This window comes from Phodopus roborovskii, unplaced genomic scaffold (genome assembly GCF_943737965.1).
Source record: "Phodopus roborovskii unplaced genomic scaffold, PHOROB, whole genome shotgun sequence".
Classification (NCBI taxonomy): domain Eukaryota; kingdom Metazoa; phylum Chordata; class Mammalia; order Rodentia; family Cricetidae; genus Phodopus; species Phodopus roborovskii.
The window spans coordinates 3,271,979-3,289,053 of record NW_026126625.1 but is presented as its reverse complement, the minus strand read 5'-3'; positions in this window follow the sequence as shown (position 1 = coordinate 3,289,053).

Sequence of the window (17,075 nt, the reverse complement as noted above, 5' to 3'; positions counted from 1 at the left end):
CCTATCCCCTCCTATCTTGCTTTCCTATTGGCCAACAGGGCTTCATTTATTAACCAATAAGAGAAACTTATTTACAGAATGATATCTCTCTGTCTGTAACTGTTACACTGACCGTATCCATTGGGGGTGGGGACAGGTGCAGACATGACCTGGGAAAATTAGGTCTTGATTTGGGACCCCAGAGCACTCTCTTACTGGCTAGATGGAGACAGAGAGCATCCAGAGACATCCTTGGCTCAGGAACCTGCTGGTGTTCATTTGTTTCCATTGTTATTTCTCCCTAAATAAACATCTATTCAGCCTATCAGTTTTCTCCAGTCCTTATTATTCCACAATATAATGGCTTATGTTTAGTCTTGACTTACATACTTTTTTTTTTAAGTGTGCAGAAGGTACATTTGGATTTCCACTAATACACTATCATGGTGGTTAACAGTTCTTGAATGCTTACCTTATTCAAGGATTCAAGGCCACTGTTGTATTTACCTTTTTTTTTTTTTTATCTCTATGACAACCCCATTAGCTGAGTGCTAATGTTACTCCTTTCAAGAGGAAGAAAATGAGGCAAACAAAATAAGTTACTCAAGTCCACTGGCTAGTAATCTTGTACATGCTGTGGTGTGGCATGACCTGAATGGCTTAGGTACTAACATAACTGTGGTGATGAGGGAATGATGAAATTATAGACACACATACAGAAAAGTTGGGATCAGGTAGGCTATGTTGCTCCATTGAGACACATCATCAACAACATGGCTCCTAGGTGCAGCCATGCTGGAAGGGCAAACACTTTACCAACTAAGCTATCATGTCATTGGCTGAGTTCTTCTTAGTCTGTCTTAATTTTCAAATCAGCTTCATGAATGGATGCACATTACACTGTTGTGATGGTATATTATACTGGTTTCTACAAAATATCTGTTTCTTAGAATATCTGATTTCTATTATGTTAAATGGTTGGTTCAATGCACTAAGAGTTACTGGTATGGTTATATCCTCAGAAATGCAAATATCTAAAAATTATGAATGTAAAATATGGGTGAATCTTAATATTCAGTCTTAAACTTCTAATAAAATTCTAGATCCCCTTCTCACTATTCTTCCTATGGTAGACTCTAAATACATTTATTTACGGGGATCAGAGTGTTAAAGATGCTGAGGATATGTATGAGTCATAGCCATTGTAGGGCTGCATGAACAATGTCCTCATCTACTTGGCTACATAGAATGATAAAAAGGCCTAAGGACTACCAAGATAAAATGTCAAAACAAAACAAGATGAAAGATATGTTTCACCATTCTTCTAATTAAGTCTGTATATAAGAATTGTTCTGCTTTCTGGAGCGACTCAGACCCCCTGAATGTGGGTCTTAGTTAGAAGGCCTGGGCAGAATATGGGACCTCTGATAGTGAAACCAGGATGTAATCCTAGTGCATGAAAGGATTTTGGGAGCACATTCCCCATGGAGGGACACTGCCTTAGCCTAGAGGCAGGAGGGAGGGCCTAGACCCGACTCCAAATGACTTGACAGATTTTGATGATCCCTCTTGGAAGGCATCAGCCTCTCTTTGGAGTGGGATCAATATGTTAGCAATATGTTAAATGAGAATATATTTATACACACACACACACACACACACACACACACACATATATATATATATATATATATATATATAGAGAGAGAGAGAGAGAGAGAGAGAGAGAATTATTCTGAAGCAAAACAAGATGAGACTTGGTGTTTAAAAATGCTTGGTGCCAAGTCTGACAGCCTGAATTCAATCCTTTGGACCCAGATTATTGAAGGAGAGAACTCATTCCTGCAAACTGTCCCCTGACACACCACATGGTATGAACAACATAGTACAAGCATCCATCTACACATATTCCCAGAGATACTATAAATAAGTAAATGTAATAACATTTTAAATAAAAATGTTTTTTATCATTTTAGTAAATGCTGAGTAAAATGTTATTGCTCATAAAATGGAATATTGTTTTTTGCTTGCGATTTGTTTTTGTCAGAGAGAAAGAAAATAATTATAATGAGACTTCAGTGGGAAATGGCTTCAGTTCCTATTGTTCAATGCCTGCCACTACCCCTGATATGAGCACTAATGTAATATTTCTTGAATGAATAAGGGAAGTAATGATTGAATTCGAACTCAGCCAGTTTGTTTCCTACCATTTTTATCCCTCAATCTTTCTGCTGGACTTTCCCAGTTCCCCATTGCTGAGACACTGTGTGTTCACATGATTTTCCTACACTTTGTACTGAAGACCTCTTAAAGGGAAGGCATTTTGATTCCAAATGCCCAAGCTTAACATGGAGGAGGTGTTTAACAAATGTTTGTGGAATTTATTTTGATATGTTTCATTTTCTGAAACAACTGGCTTCTATCTCAGGTTCATCATGCGTTAGAAATATGGGATGGGAGCTCCTTTGTGCTTACAGAACCTCCAAAAGTGACTATTAGCCCATGTATGTATAAAATAAAACAACTGAGGTCATTTTCATAAAGCTTCAATTTTACCCTCTGGTTATTCTGCAATGGTTGTATATGCTTATATTTTCTTTTTTATCAGTTTATAAATCAGTTTCAGTAAGTTCATAAATGTTGTTTCACGTGTCACAAGAATTTTGCTCTGACTTAAGAACACTGGTTGTATTGATTAAAATCCAGGCAAGGACTCTTCCCTAGGCCAAGTTCAAATCTGTGTTTCTCATAACAGCAGACTTGGTCTTGTAGACTTCTTTCCTTAATTTAAACAATGATTCATATGAATGGTTCATAGGTTTATATTCAACTGAATTTGTACCTAAGGAACAAAATATATTCTTTGGATCTCATTATCTAGGGGGAAAGCTCCTGGGCAGGAGGGAGTGATAAAAGGATGAAAGGCAGCTGGAGAGAACTAACCTCAATTCTACTCACATTTCTCTGCTGGGGTCTTATGTATGTGAAAGCTTAATATCCTTTGGCCACATGGAAAGGTCTCTGTTATTAACTACTACACATATACAAAAGTTGTGTTTTAAAGGTGGTGTGGATCAGCTCAAGATTATGCAAAGATCTCAAAGCACAAGATTTAGGATTTCTGCAGAGTTCTTAAAGTGAAAGTTATTTTTCCCATGAGGAGCTGGAGATGAGCAGGCAGAAATAAATCACACCGATTAGCTGTCTTCTCAGAGATTGAATTAGACAAGGGATATTGTCCATGATTGTCCCAGGAAATGCATCATATTATCTAAAAAAAAAAAAACCAGAAAAGCACATCATTCTTCATCAGTATGCTATGGGATCAGAGGTCCTGAAGACATTCTAGAGTGGAGAAGACTCCTGTTTGAGGTTTGAGATGTAATTCCTTCTTTTTTTCCTCTTTTGATTTTAGGGTAGTTTATTGGATTTTGTGGGTGTTTTTTTTTTCTTTCTTGTTTTCTTTTCTTTCTTTTTCTTTTTTGTTTGTTTTGTTCTGGCTTGGCAATAGTGTAAGAAATATATAAAATTTCACTGAAGTGGCAAATATAGAATAACTTAAAATAAACACACACTCATTTAAAAAACAGTGTTTTCATTTGTGTTTGTGAATAAGTACACACCCTTTCCCCATAGATTATATAGAAGTTTCATTACCTGGACTCTATGCCCATTAACTCTTACCACTGTGTACAATATACACACAGTAGAGACTGAAAACAAGGCTTGTATCATCTTTGGAGCTTTTTCTCTTTACATCAGGGTATGATAAAATTTCAATTAAGTATATCCCTGTGAAGTCACCACAGAGTGGCCATACAAATTATTCTCAACCCTTCTCTCCAGCTCTATGCAATCCCCTCCTGCCTATTTTTGGCTTTGCACACTGAGTAGATACTTAACTACTCTTATTACCATAGAATGACCAAAATTATTTAGAGTCTCACAGAAATGACCACATCCACTTTTCATTTATTGGTTGGCTTTTTTCCAATAAGCAGATTATTATTCTTTCATGACTGAGCATATTTTATTTCAATGAAGAGTATAGTGGACTACAACTGATATATACTGCTCAACCTTTGTAACAGGAAAAAAATCATCAAAAACTAACAAATAAAAACAGATCTTCAATGCTTTGTCAGGGGAGACAGTGGAGGACATCCAGGCTTCGTAGCACCATCCCTCACTTGCCCCTACTCTTCTTCCTGCACAGCAGGCAAGATCTCTTCAGTTGCCTTTGCTTCCTTTGCTTTTTCCTATGATAGATCCATCTTCAGATAACTCACCTCCTAGCAGTCTCTGATCTTCCTAGCAAAAGGAATACTGCATTGTTCTATCTAGTTATGCTCCCTCTCCAGTATTTTTTTTTTAATTTATCAATGTACTTGGGGTATGAATATTATTTTCTTCTAGTGCAGTGGATCAAAACCTTGGGGCTTTACATATGCTAGGTAAGTACTCCACCAATGAGTTACACCTATGACCTAATTGCTTTTATTTTCTATTATTATTGAAAGTATTTTATTATACTATTTTCCTACAAGTTTACAAGCTTGCTCTCTCTCTCTCTCTCTCTCTCTCTCTCTCTCTCTCTGTGTGTGTGTGTGTGTGTTTGGTTTGGTTTGGTGTTATAGATGAAGCTGTCATTACTGCTGTGAATGTTTGAATATGAGTCTTTAGACCAAGGTTCCCCTATCTCTTGGTTGCTTGTAATTGAATAGATTGAACATTGGTAGATATTTATAGATTCTCAGTAACATTATTCTTTCTTTAACATAAATGTATTGCTGGAGGCTGTAATTCTGAAGATCAGATGTCAGTATGATTGATTCCTTCTAAGTACCATAAGGACAATCAATCTTATGTCCATCCCTGTTTCTGGGTGGTTTGCTGCTAATCAATCCAGAAGGATTAGTGCTATCCTTGATATCATTTTCACATGATATTCTCTGTGTACATATTTGTGTCATTTTCTAAAGGTGCTAGTGGTGCCATATTATTAATTAGCCCATCCCTATCTAATATGACCTCAATTTATATGGTCAATTTTCCAGAAACTGCCCAAATTTTTCCCAAAGTGGCTTCACTATTTTACTTTCTACCAACAGTGATATTTTTAGGCCCCCACATCCTTGCCAAGATAACATTTTCTGCAGTACGGTTTTAAACCTTTATTTAACCTAATAGCAATGTATTGAAACCATATCATGGATTCCATTTGCAATTTTCTAAAGATTAATTATATTGGGAAATTTTCATGTATTTTCCTGCAACTCAGTATATTTTCAATTTTCCTGTATTTATTATGTTATTTCATAAAATCATTACTTGTTTACCTTAGAAACAATTTATTCTGAAATTATATTATGTTCTGAGATACTACATCTGACTGTGATTGAAAAATACTTTTCCTCATTCTATGGCTTATCAATTTAGTCAGCAGTGGTTTGTTATGAATAGAAACTGTTAATTGTGATGAACTCTAATTTATCCTTTACCTCAGTGGACTTTCAGTGCTGTAACAAAAAAGTCCAAGTTAATAAATGCAAGCATTTATTTTCTGAGTTCTGGGGACTAGAAGCCAAAGATCAAGCAAAGTTCCAGTGGGTTTGGAATTTGGCGGGGGCTCCCAATCTTCATCTGTCCTCTAAGAAAGAGTGATTTTAAGTATCTTCTCTTACAAGAACATATTTTTTTTTAATTGAATCAGAATCTCACCATCCAAGTCTCATTATATTTCAATGACTTTCTTAGACATCAGTCTTCAAGTACAGGATTAAAGACATTCTTCTAGATTTTCCTTATTTTATGTTTCACATTTAAGCCTATGATCTATTTTGATTTAGATTTTATACATGTATAAGATTGGCATTGATGTACAATCTTTGTTTTTTTTTTTTGAAAACGGACAGCATTCTGTGTGAGCTCCATTTACTATTCCACTGATTTCCTCTTGCAATTTTTTTTTTTTGTAGCAGAACTCAAAACCAAATGCAAACCAGTAAACAGTTCCTCCATTGTCTCCACCTCATGTCCTGTCTCTGATGCCTACTTGAGTGCCTACCCTGACTTCCCTAAATGATGTACTGTAGCATGAAAGTGTAAGTTAGATACAGGCTTTCCTCTCTCAAGTTAGTTGTGGTCATGGTTTTATCACAATAGCAGTAACAGAGAAGCAAAGTAAGACAAACTGAAATAAATTATTACATCATTAAAAATAAATCTCAATAACCTAATTTTTAATTGGAGTGCTTTTGTATTCTGTATTACTCACCTTTTCTGGACCTGAGAATAATAACTTAAAGGAAGTAATTTTATATGGGTCATGATGTCAGAAATTTTATCCATCAGTGTGGTAGAAGGTGTTGAAAATAGTTCACATAAGGGTAGCCAGGAAGCAGAGAAATAATGAGCTGCCTATCTCCACTATCCCTTGCCTTCTGTGTGGGGCCCCATCCTGTGGGAAGGTACGATCTACACCCAAGACATGTTGCTACCCTTGAGTGTAGCACTCTTACAAGATACAGCCAGAGTTGTGCTTCTTCTGGGTATTTCTCCATCCAATAAATAGACAGTCAAGATTTTTAGATAACTTTTATTATTTATTTAATCATTTACTATTTTCATTATGTTAGTTTTAGTATCTTACTCTCATTTCCTCTGTGTCATATGTTCTTGTTGTGTTTTAGCTTTATGTTCAATGACTGGTTTCATAATATGCTAAATTTCCTTTGTTCATCGCTTGCTTTAGATAGGCTCTGCTATTTAGGTGATTGCTTTAAGGTGGTGTAGAGCTTTACTGCTTAATTAGCTGCTTTTAAATGATATTTACTACTTAATCTATACTAAAGTAGCCTTAATAGCATACTTTCTATTCTTCCTTCCTGGCCTTGGGCATTATTAGAAAGTATGTACAAACAAGTAAGTATAAGTCTGACAATGCATTTTTATTTAAACAGCCAATTTTCTTATAAACATTTTAAAAAAATCATTATACAAGTAGTTACCATTTCCAATACTTTGGGCTCAAATAGTCTCTTATGTCTTATGACCTTATTTATTTTCTACCTCCCTTCAGAATTTCTTAGGTTATAAGCCTACTAGTGTCAAATTCTTTCAGCATTGCACACCTGGTTAATTCCTCATTTGTCTTCATTTTGGACAATATTTTATTGGTCATACAACTCTGAGCTAGGCAGTAATAATTTTTTGATTCTAAATGCCACTCTACTTTTTACTTTTTCTTTTCTTTTCTGTTTTTGTTGAAGACATGTAATTTTTTTTTCTTATTTTATGTATTGATCCCAGTTCCCTCTCTCCCCTCCCTCCCTTCACACCTCTCTTCCTCCCTACTATGCCCCTGACCAACCTCCCATTCCATTCCCCCCCACACACACACTCCATAGGGAAGGTGATGCCTTCCAAGAGGGATCAACAAAATCTGTCATTTGGAGTTGGGACCAGGCCCTCCCTCCTACCTCTAGGTTAAGTGAGTATCCCTCCATAGGGAATGTGCTCCTGAAGTCCTTTTGTGCACCAGGGATATATCCTGGTTCCATTGTCAGAGGTCCCTTAGACTGCCCAGGATATCTGAGACCCATGTTCAGGGGGTTTGAGTCGGTTCAATACTGGTTTACCAGCTATCAGTCTAGGGGTCCATTAGATCATTCTTGTTCAGGTCAGCTGTCTCTGTAGGTTTCTGTAGCCAGGTCTTGTTCCCATTTTCTTATCTCTCCTCTCTCTCTGCATCTGGATTCCAGTTCATCTCAGTGTTTAGCAGTGGGTGTCTGCTTCTGTTTTCATCAGCTACTAGATTAGGGCTCTATGATGGTAGATAAGTTAGCCATCAATCTCATTATCAGGGAAGGGCATTTAAGGTAGATTTTCCACTGTTGCTCAGATTGTTAGTTGGGGTCAGTCTTGTAGGTCTCTACTGGACATTTCTCTAGAGTCAGTTTTCTCATCAAATCTATAATGGCTCCCTCTTTTATGGTCTCTCTCTCCCTCTCTCAGCTCTTGTCTATTTCTCCCCGTCCTAGTCCCACATGCTCTCCTCTCCACCCCTTCTCTTTCTCCTAGTTCCCTCTCTACTCACTGCCCTCCCCTGCTCCCAATATGCTCAGGAGATCTTGTTCTTTTCTCCTTCTGTGAGGAAACTTGTATGAATTTCTTAGGTTCCTCCTTGTATCCAATTTTTTTTCTGGTGGTGTGAATTATAGGTTAGTGATCCTCTGCTCTTTGTCTAAAATCCACATGAGTGAGTACTTACCATGTTCCTATTTTGGTGACTGGATCACCTCACTCAGGATGGTTTCTTCAAGTTTCATCTATTTGCCTGCAAATTTCAAGATTCCATTTTCCCCCTGCTGAGTAGTATTACATCAATTTAATTCTATTTTATTGTATGTGTTTGAGTGTTTGCCTGAATGTATTTATGTGCACAGTGTGTGTGCCTGTTACCCATGGAGGCCAGAAGAAGTCACTGGGTCCACTGCAAATGGAGTTCCTGTTGTGAGCCACCATATGGTTGCTAAGTTCAAATCTCCATCCTCCGGAATAGTAGCCAGGACTTTAAACCACTTAACCATTTCTCCAGCCCCAATCATCTTGTTCTTGTTATTTGTGATGAGACATTGACTTTCATCTTTGTCTTTATTCTTGTATGTATAATGCCCCCTCCTTTGGCCTGATACTTTTTTTTTCCTGTCATTGTTTCAAAAGCAACTCTGGTATATGTACACTTATGCTCCCCCTTCTCACACCACATTTCCAGTTGCTGACCTTCTTTGCTTGGGATGGCTTATAGTTTCTCTGAGTCTATTTTTTCAGATATTGTCTTCTAATATCCATCCATTCTCCCAGTTGTGTGTCTTAGAGACTTCAATTCCATATACTTTGCCTATTTATAAGTGTCCCAGAATTCCACAAATTGTTCTTCCATTATGACTTATGTTTTGACTGCTCTTGCTGTCTTTGAGTTGTGCATTACAGGTCTAATCAACTATCCACTACACCTTCCCAGTGAACTTTCTAATTTGTTCATTTTAGTTTCTAGATCCTTGGGTGAAAGCCTTTAAATATACTCTGTAGTTTAATCTTAAATCTTAGATTATTTGGAATGGAATACATTCATTAGGATGTTCGAACTGCTCTGTGTCAGCTTTGATTGACTCTTACCACGTTTATATACATTTTTCTTCGAGACACTTAATTGATATTTGGGAGAGTGCAAGATGATGTGAATTTAGACTTACTCTAGGCTGAGTATTGTTGTTCTTTCTCTAATATCAAGTTTTTCCTGGAATGCAGTTAAGTTCCCAAGACATAGTCCTACCCTTCTCGATCTTGTTCTTAGAATTCAGTGAGTGGATCCAGAGAAAGTTTTACTTCAGGGTTAGCTATTTCTCTCTATTGAAGAAATTGTCTTCTCTGTCTTCTAATACTTCAGGAAATATGGGCCTTTCCTGTATAGGTGGGGTATCTGCTCTTGGGTGAGCACCGAATACTAATCCTACCATTATAATCAATACTCAGTATCCACTGCACTAGGACATTTATCCACATTTTAGTGGTTACTTTGACCCATTCCTTCTCAAGTGATTTAAATAACATGGCATAGTATTTGCCTAATCTAAGAACATCTACACATTCTCCTTTACATTTATGGTCATACCTGAAATAACATAAATACTAGATAAATAACTGTCAAGCTGAATTATGCTTCATCATTGCCTGAAGGAAAATAATTTGAAAACCACGGTCTCACAAATACATTTGCAGGTTTTCTCGAGTTCTCTCAGAAAATCAAGTAACTCTAGAAGCACTGGCAAGAGTGAATTTTTCCTGATTCTTTTCTTCTTCAGGTACTTTCACATTCTTTTAGCTATCCCTAACAATTCTATCTGATTAAAACCCTTAATGCACAATGTTGAAATTGGTGTGCTGTCATTTGTTTTTGTGGTAACCCTCCCAAACCAGCTTCCCTTGCTGCTTTAGAATACCCAAGACTGAACTTTCTTTAGTACTGATAGCAAGGAAGACAATGGCTAGCTCTTATCTTCAATTTTATTACACTTCAAATATTGTAAAGGCATCATGATACAGGCTTACTTCCACTATTATACACTATGGCCTTTGCTCTAAGGTTCATATATATTATTCAATATTTTAGAAAGTGTAAATAACTCTTAGCTGTTTACAACCAAGTAGGTAAACAGGTGGAGAAAATAAAAAAAGGCTGGAAATATTTTACCCATTCAACTTAGGACAAAGATGACAGTTTTGTGTTCTTGTTTGCCACAATTATAGAGTTTTCCCTTGATATTGATTGGGGAATGATTCAGAGCATTTCCAATGGACGGCAAAATCTGAGATGCTCAAGTTCCTTACAAATAATAGCTTATTTGCATCTAACCTGAATGATTCCTTGTATATACTTTAGATTATGTCTGAGTGCTATTTAAATACTTACGATACTGTATTGTGTGAAGAAATAGTGCCAAAAGGCATATGAACACACAGGCATTGATTTAATCTACAGATTCAAAGACTGTCTCTGGCCTGTCCTCAGACTAGCCAGAACCACAAAGAGCATGAAGGTCAGTGTGTGCCAAAGAGATTATCTCTTAGATTGCTGACAACAACAGTGACTATAGAAGCTGTGGAGAGCTCTTGAGAAGAATGGGCTAGTGATGACTACAGTGCTTTTGTATAATCACAGAAATCAGCAAGTCAGAACCCTAAGCATGTTCCATATCAGTGGCTAGAGGAACCCTGCCAGGTTGCTCTTGGATTTTCAATGACAAGATAAGAAAGGGAAGGGGGAGAGAGAGCCTGCAGAAAGCAATGGAAGAGGAAGCATATGAATAGCATCAAGATCCCATTTGCATAGAATAATTCCTATGGAGAGTTTAGCTTTTAAGTACTCATATTTGTCCTGCAAGAGGACATCATTAGGCTGAGATGTGATAATTTATTTCTAAAGTCATGTTTATGGAGGAATGAACACATTCACCATCATGCTTCAGCATCTATGTGACACAGATTGACTCAAAAATATCTGTGCAGAATAATCGGTTGTCTAGTATCACCCCAATCAATGGGACCCTTATATGCTAAAAGGCAAGGTATATTCCTAAAATCAAAACTTTTCTTTTATCAGAGCCCTGTTTCTCAGCAGTTTGTATCTGCTAGTTCTTGTGCACATTTTCTTAAGATTATACACACTTGTTTATTATTCTCTTAAATGCTTGATGACAGTGTTTAGTAGTTACCACACACATACTTGTGTGTGTCTTCACTAACTATATTCAGTGACTTTTAGTTAGTCCTACAGAGTTAACCTTGGAGGCAGGATACATACCACATATCAATATATCTACCCTGAGAATCAATTATTAAAAATTTACTAGCATGCCATTGATTATACTTTATCTGTTGACTTGACAGTGGGTGTTTTAATAATGCAGCCATATGATAGGTTTCCTTCAGTGAGCCAAACTTCACCTTGAGAGGCAGCTGAATCCTTGGCCTGGTTTCTTAGTTTGCGTGACTGTAGGCTGTTAGCTAGGAGTGATTATTTACAAAGTACTAACAAGAGGCTGGCAAGTGTCCAGTAGAAGAGAAGCCAGGATACTCCTATCTCATTGTTTCTACTTCAGTTTTACAGTGGTGGTTGGGTCTTTTCTTTGGTCTTACCAAACTAAATAAAGTAGAATTAGGGCATCCACTTTTGAACGGTGACCTAGTCTTTTAGCTATGCTGTTACTGCCTCTCTCGGTTCCCTCTATTCTAAGAGGGATTCCTTCTTGCTATTCCTGGCATTGTTAAGTATCCACTATTAGACTTTTTAAGGTGCCTCATAATCTCTGATAACTTAGAATTAAATTATTTGGGCTTAAAGAATCATGTGTTTTCTGAATCCCAGTTAGTTCCTGACAGAGTGATTGACTAACATTCATGTAGAAATTAGTTTAACCTAGATTTGAAGTCTATGGGTAAAATCTGTGATGTATCCAATGTTCTAAAACTTCTGAGTCTTGTTCTGGGTTTTGGATCATCTATTCAATCTGCTCTCTGTAGCCCACTTAGAACAAATAACCCAAACACCAGGAAATTCCAGAAGAGGCTACCATGAGGAGATTTGTGAGAAATGACATCAAAAATTGAGTATAAATGGAGTTCTTAATTGGTCTAAGTAATAAAAACCTGGAGTTAGATATAGAGGGAAATGCTGAGAGATCAGAGAGAAGGAGCAAGCCAGCTCCACTTCACACCTTACCTCCTTACAGTCTCAGCAGACAAGAGAACAAGTTCCTGTTTCTCCCTGCTTACATCCTGTTTCCACATTTGTACAAGCAAGATATCACCATAATTCCTCTGGGAAGGGAAATTAGGTGAGATTTACAGGACAAGCTATCTGGGGGCTGGAGGGGGGTATGGGAAGTGGGAGAAGAAGGAGGATGAGAACAGGAAGGAATGAGGTGGCTGAGGTGGGTGGGGAAGAGCAATGAAAAAGGTAAGTTAACAGACAGAGCCCCTATGGTCCTAGGGAGAAACCTGGTGCTAGGGTAACTCCCAGGAATATACAAGGAGGATTCCAGTTAAGACTCTAAGCAATAGTAGAGAAAATGCCTGAACTGACCCACCCCTGTAGCCAGATTGACAATACTCCATCATAGAGCCCACATACCACAATTGATAGAACTAGGCACAGAGATCCACAACCAAGAACCAGCCCGGGATCTAGTAATCCAGTCTAAGAGAGGGAGGAGGCATATATGAGCAAAGGAGGTCAAGATCCTAATGGAGAAACCTACAGAGACAGCTGAATCAAGCTAGGGGAATCTCATGGATTCTAGACATACAACTGTGGAGCCTCCAGGGGACTGAACTAGGCCCTCTATATATGGGAGACAGCTGTGAAGCTTGAACTACCTGAGGAGCCCCTGGCAGTTGGACCACTATACAAACCTGGAATATGAGCTAGCTTGTTGGAGCTCACTCTCCATGGTAATATGCCATGCTCAGTCTTATTGCATGGGAGAGGGGTTTGGCCATGCATCAACCTATTGTGCCAGACTATGTTGAACTCTTCATGGGAACCCTTACCTGTGAGGACTGGACTGGGAGTGGGTGAGGGGGGAGGTAATGGGGGATGGGAGGAGAGGTCAAAAGGAGGACTGTGGTTGGAATGTAAAATGAATTAAAAATTTTTTTTAAATGGAAAAAAATGGGTGTCTCAATTCCATAAACTCTTCAACTCTTACTCTTTTGTAACATGTTTTTTTTTTTTTAATTTTGCTATGAGTAGTCAGACTATTCTTTTTTTTTTTTTTTTTTTTTTAACTAAGTGTGGATTTTAACCATTCTGAAACAAAAACAATATTCACTTGTGGAAATTTATAGTGGAAAAGCCAAAAGCTCCTTGACTTCTTTTTTTCCTTTTCTTTCTTTTTATTAATTTTATTTTAGCTTCTATTGAAAATAGATTCTTTTCTCATACAATGTATCTTATTATAATTTCTCCTCCTTCTACTCCCATTTCCTCTTCACAACCTCTCCCATCTACATCTACTCCAGGTCTCTCTCTCATTAGAATTACACAGGCTTCTAAAGAGATAACAACAAATGATACAGAAGCAAAACATACTAAGATAAAACAAAAACCATTACATCAAAGCTGAACCAGGCAAACCAACAGGAGGAAAAGAACCCCCAAGAGAAGGCATAAGATCAGAGACCCAACCTTTGGCACACACAGGATTCCCACAAAATCATTAAACTGGAAGCCATAGTATAGATTCAGAGTACCTGGTGCAGACCCATGAAAGCACTGTCTTATTGCCTTAGTCCCTGTGAGTTAAGGAGCTTTGTTCAGGTGACTTAGAGGGCCTTGTTCTCCTGCTGCCTTCCATACCCTCTGGCTCTGATCTATGAGTATAACAGAATAACATAAGGAGTCATATTACTACTGCTTTTCTTTTCTTTCTTTCTTTTTTAAATTAAGAGTAGCAGCACTTGGTTTTACCCTAGGTCTCTGTGCTACCTAGCCTCTGGTTCTCTATCACCCAAGCCATGTCATATGTGAGTTACATCTCACAGAATAGTCCTTAAGTCAAATCAGACATTGATTGGTTGCTCCCACAAACTTTGTGCTACTATTGCCCTAGCATATTTTGCAGGCAGGACAGCATTATAGATCAAAAGTTTTGTGGTTTGGTTGGTGCGTACATATTTCATTTTGGAGCCTATTTTTTGGTACCTTCTCATAACAGAGACACTGTAACACAAGGGTGAATGCTCTATGTGGATACCAGCTTGACCTCTCCATGATCAATGAGTTGTTTGGGTGTTGTATTCAACAATGGCGACTTGCTGTCAGTTTGTGGAGAGTAACCTATTGTCTTGGCAACAATTGGGGTTATTTGGAGATTTATATGAGACCCCTTTGGCCAGTAAATCAATTGGATGTAATCCAGTCCCAGTACTGGACGCTTCCTTTAGTGACAAGACATGGCCAGCTGGGACTCTGTCTCCCCCATTATTTGGAGAATTCATTATATTTGCCATCATATATTTTAGGAAGTTATCCCTGCACTAGGTATCCTACTACCCCTCACCCCTCAGTTTGGTTGTCTCTCCCTATATTCTCTTTCCTTCCTTACCCTGTCCTGTTTCCACCCCTACTCCAACTCCACCCACAAAATCTATTCTATTTTTTATATACAACAGATAGCCAAGTTTCCTTCCTAGTCACTTTCTCTACATCTAATCTTTCTGGATCTAGGCAATGTAGTGCTGTTATCTTTTATTTAACGGCTAATAGCCATATATAATACCTATGTCCCCAAAACAAAGGCAACCAAGTTTGCAATAAATAAGTAAATACTACTACAGCTTAAACCACATATTGACCCTCACATACAGATAACAGTAGACTACAATACCCAACTCTCACCAATAGACAGGGTCATCCAGACAAAAATTAAACAGAGAAATGCTGGAGCTAACAATTATAAACCAAATGCACCTAGAAGATATTTACAGAACATTTTACTTAAACACAAAAGAATACATGTTCTTCTCTGTACCTCGTAAACTTTACCCAAAATTGACCACATATTCTGGCCCAATACAAGCCTCGACAGATATAATAAAATTGAAATAACTCCCTGAATCCTATCATAATGTCACAGATTAAAGCTACATATCAACAACAGCATAAAGCTTTAAAATGTGTGGAACATAAACAACTCTCACCTGAATGAAAAATAGGTCAAGACAGTAATAAAGAAAGACATGAAAGACTTTGTAGAATTGAATGAAAATGACTACACAATATACCCACACTTATTGAACACAATGAAAGTAGTTCTAATAAACAAGTCTTTACCCCTACATATTTTATTACATTCCTCTCATCAAACATCTAGGAAGACATTCTCTCAAGTTTCATCATCCCTACAGTGACGAAAATGAGTGATAATCAAATCATGTCATGTTCAAGAGAATTTACTTCTTAAATATGGCCTTTATTAGGCAAAAAAGTATAATTGTAAAAATTCAGTGTTATATTCAGCAGCTATTTGGTTGCAGGTAACATTCTTAATGTATTTCAAAATTATATTATGCTTGTATCTGAAATTAGGTTTGTTCAGTTCATCACACTTTGGGCATGTTATGTATATCACCCATCAGGGTAGTTATTGATACAATCTGGTCTATACTGCAAGTTTATCACAATGAAAACGTTAAGAAGTGACATCAGCCATTATTCAAATAAAATCATGCTTTCATGGGACAGAGGGGTCCCATGATGAAATTTGACTACTACAAAATGGACTTCAAAAAAATGTCACCAATGGAGAGGGGAAAAAAATAAGCTCAAGTTGGAATACCAGCCCCAGGCTATGGAAAAAGCCTTAATAAAGGTTAACAAATCCAATTGGGAGTCTAAATAATTTAGATAATTTATTTTCATTTATATAATTCAAGGTATGGAAAGCACCAAATTAAATTTGCTAGGAATTTTCTGGATTTTGCTGTGGTGTCATATTCACACACATTCACCCTGCTGATAGCTTAGTAGTATATGATTTATTTCAAAGTATGTTGTTACCTAATGAGCATTTGCAAGCTCTGTGCTGCACATCATGATGAGATAAAGGAAATGAATTAAAACATCTTTAACTTAGAATTGAGAGATGCTACCTGTGTTCAAGGATCTCTCCAACAATGAGTTATATGAACTATCTAACTCCTAAAGGAGTAAACAGGATCATCTTCCAAGATACTTTCAAAGATGTGACTGACTCAGGCATTAATGCTAATACATACTCAGATACTATGTTGCTAGTAGTTCTTAGCCTTTTGGGGAGGTGGTGATCTCATTAAATGTCTGATGAAAGCTATTGGCTCATAAGAACGACTTCGATGGTTATCTGTACACCTTTGTACTAAATTTTATTGAATTAATTCTTTCTATTGAACATCAGCCAGGAAGCAACTAAAGTAAGTACACTTTACCTGGCTTTTTGCCAAATTATACAAGAATCACTTGTAAAATTCTTCAGAATTTAGTAACATTGTTGATGTTTTGAAGTATCACAAAACAATGTCTGTGGAACTCTAACTACCTATTCCTTCTCATCCTCCAAGACGTTTTAGAGATACTGTTGCTAAGTATTCCCAAGGACACACACACACACACACACACACACACACACACACACACACACACACACCCCTACATTTGTCCCCTTCTATCCATTGAAGCAACTATATATACTTTCATATCAAAGACTTCAAGTATATATCTAATCTTCCTGTTCTGATTGGCTAATATGTTGGCATAAGTAATTTCTTAAAACAGTGTTTGGTGGAGTATGAGATATGGAAAACTAAGAAATGTCTGGAGCCCAGTGGGTAAATTTGACATTGTGTAAGCCTGGCAATTTGAATTTGATCTAAAGGCCATGTAAAGATGGAAGGAAAAAAACAAACTTATAAATTTGTCCTCTGACCCCATGCATGTATAAATAAACACACACACGCACACACACACACACACACACAGCGAGAGAGAGAGAGAA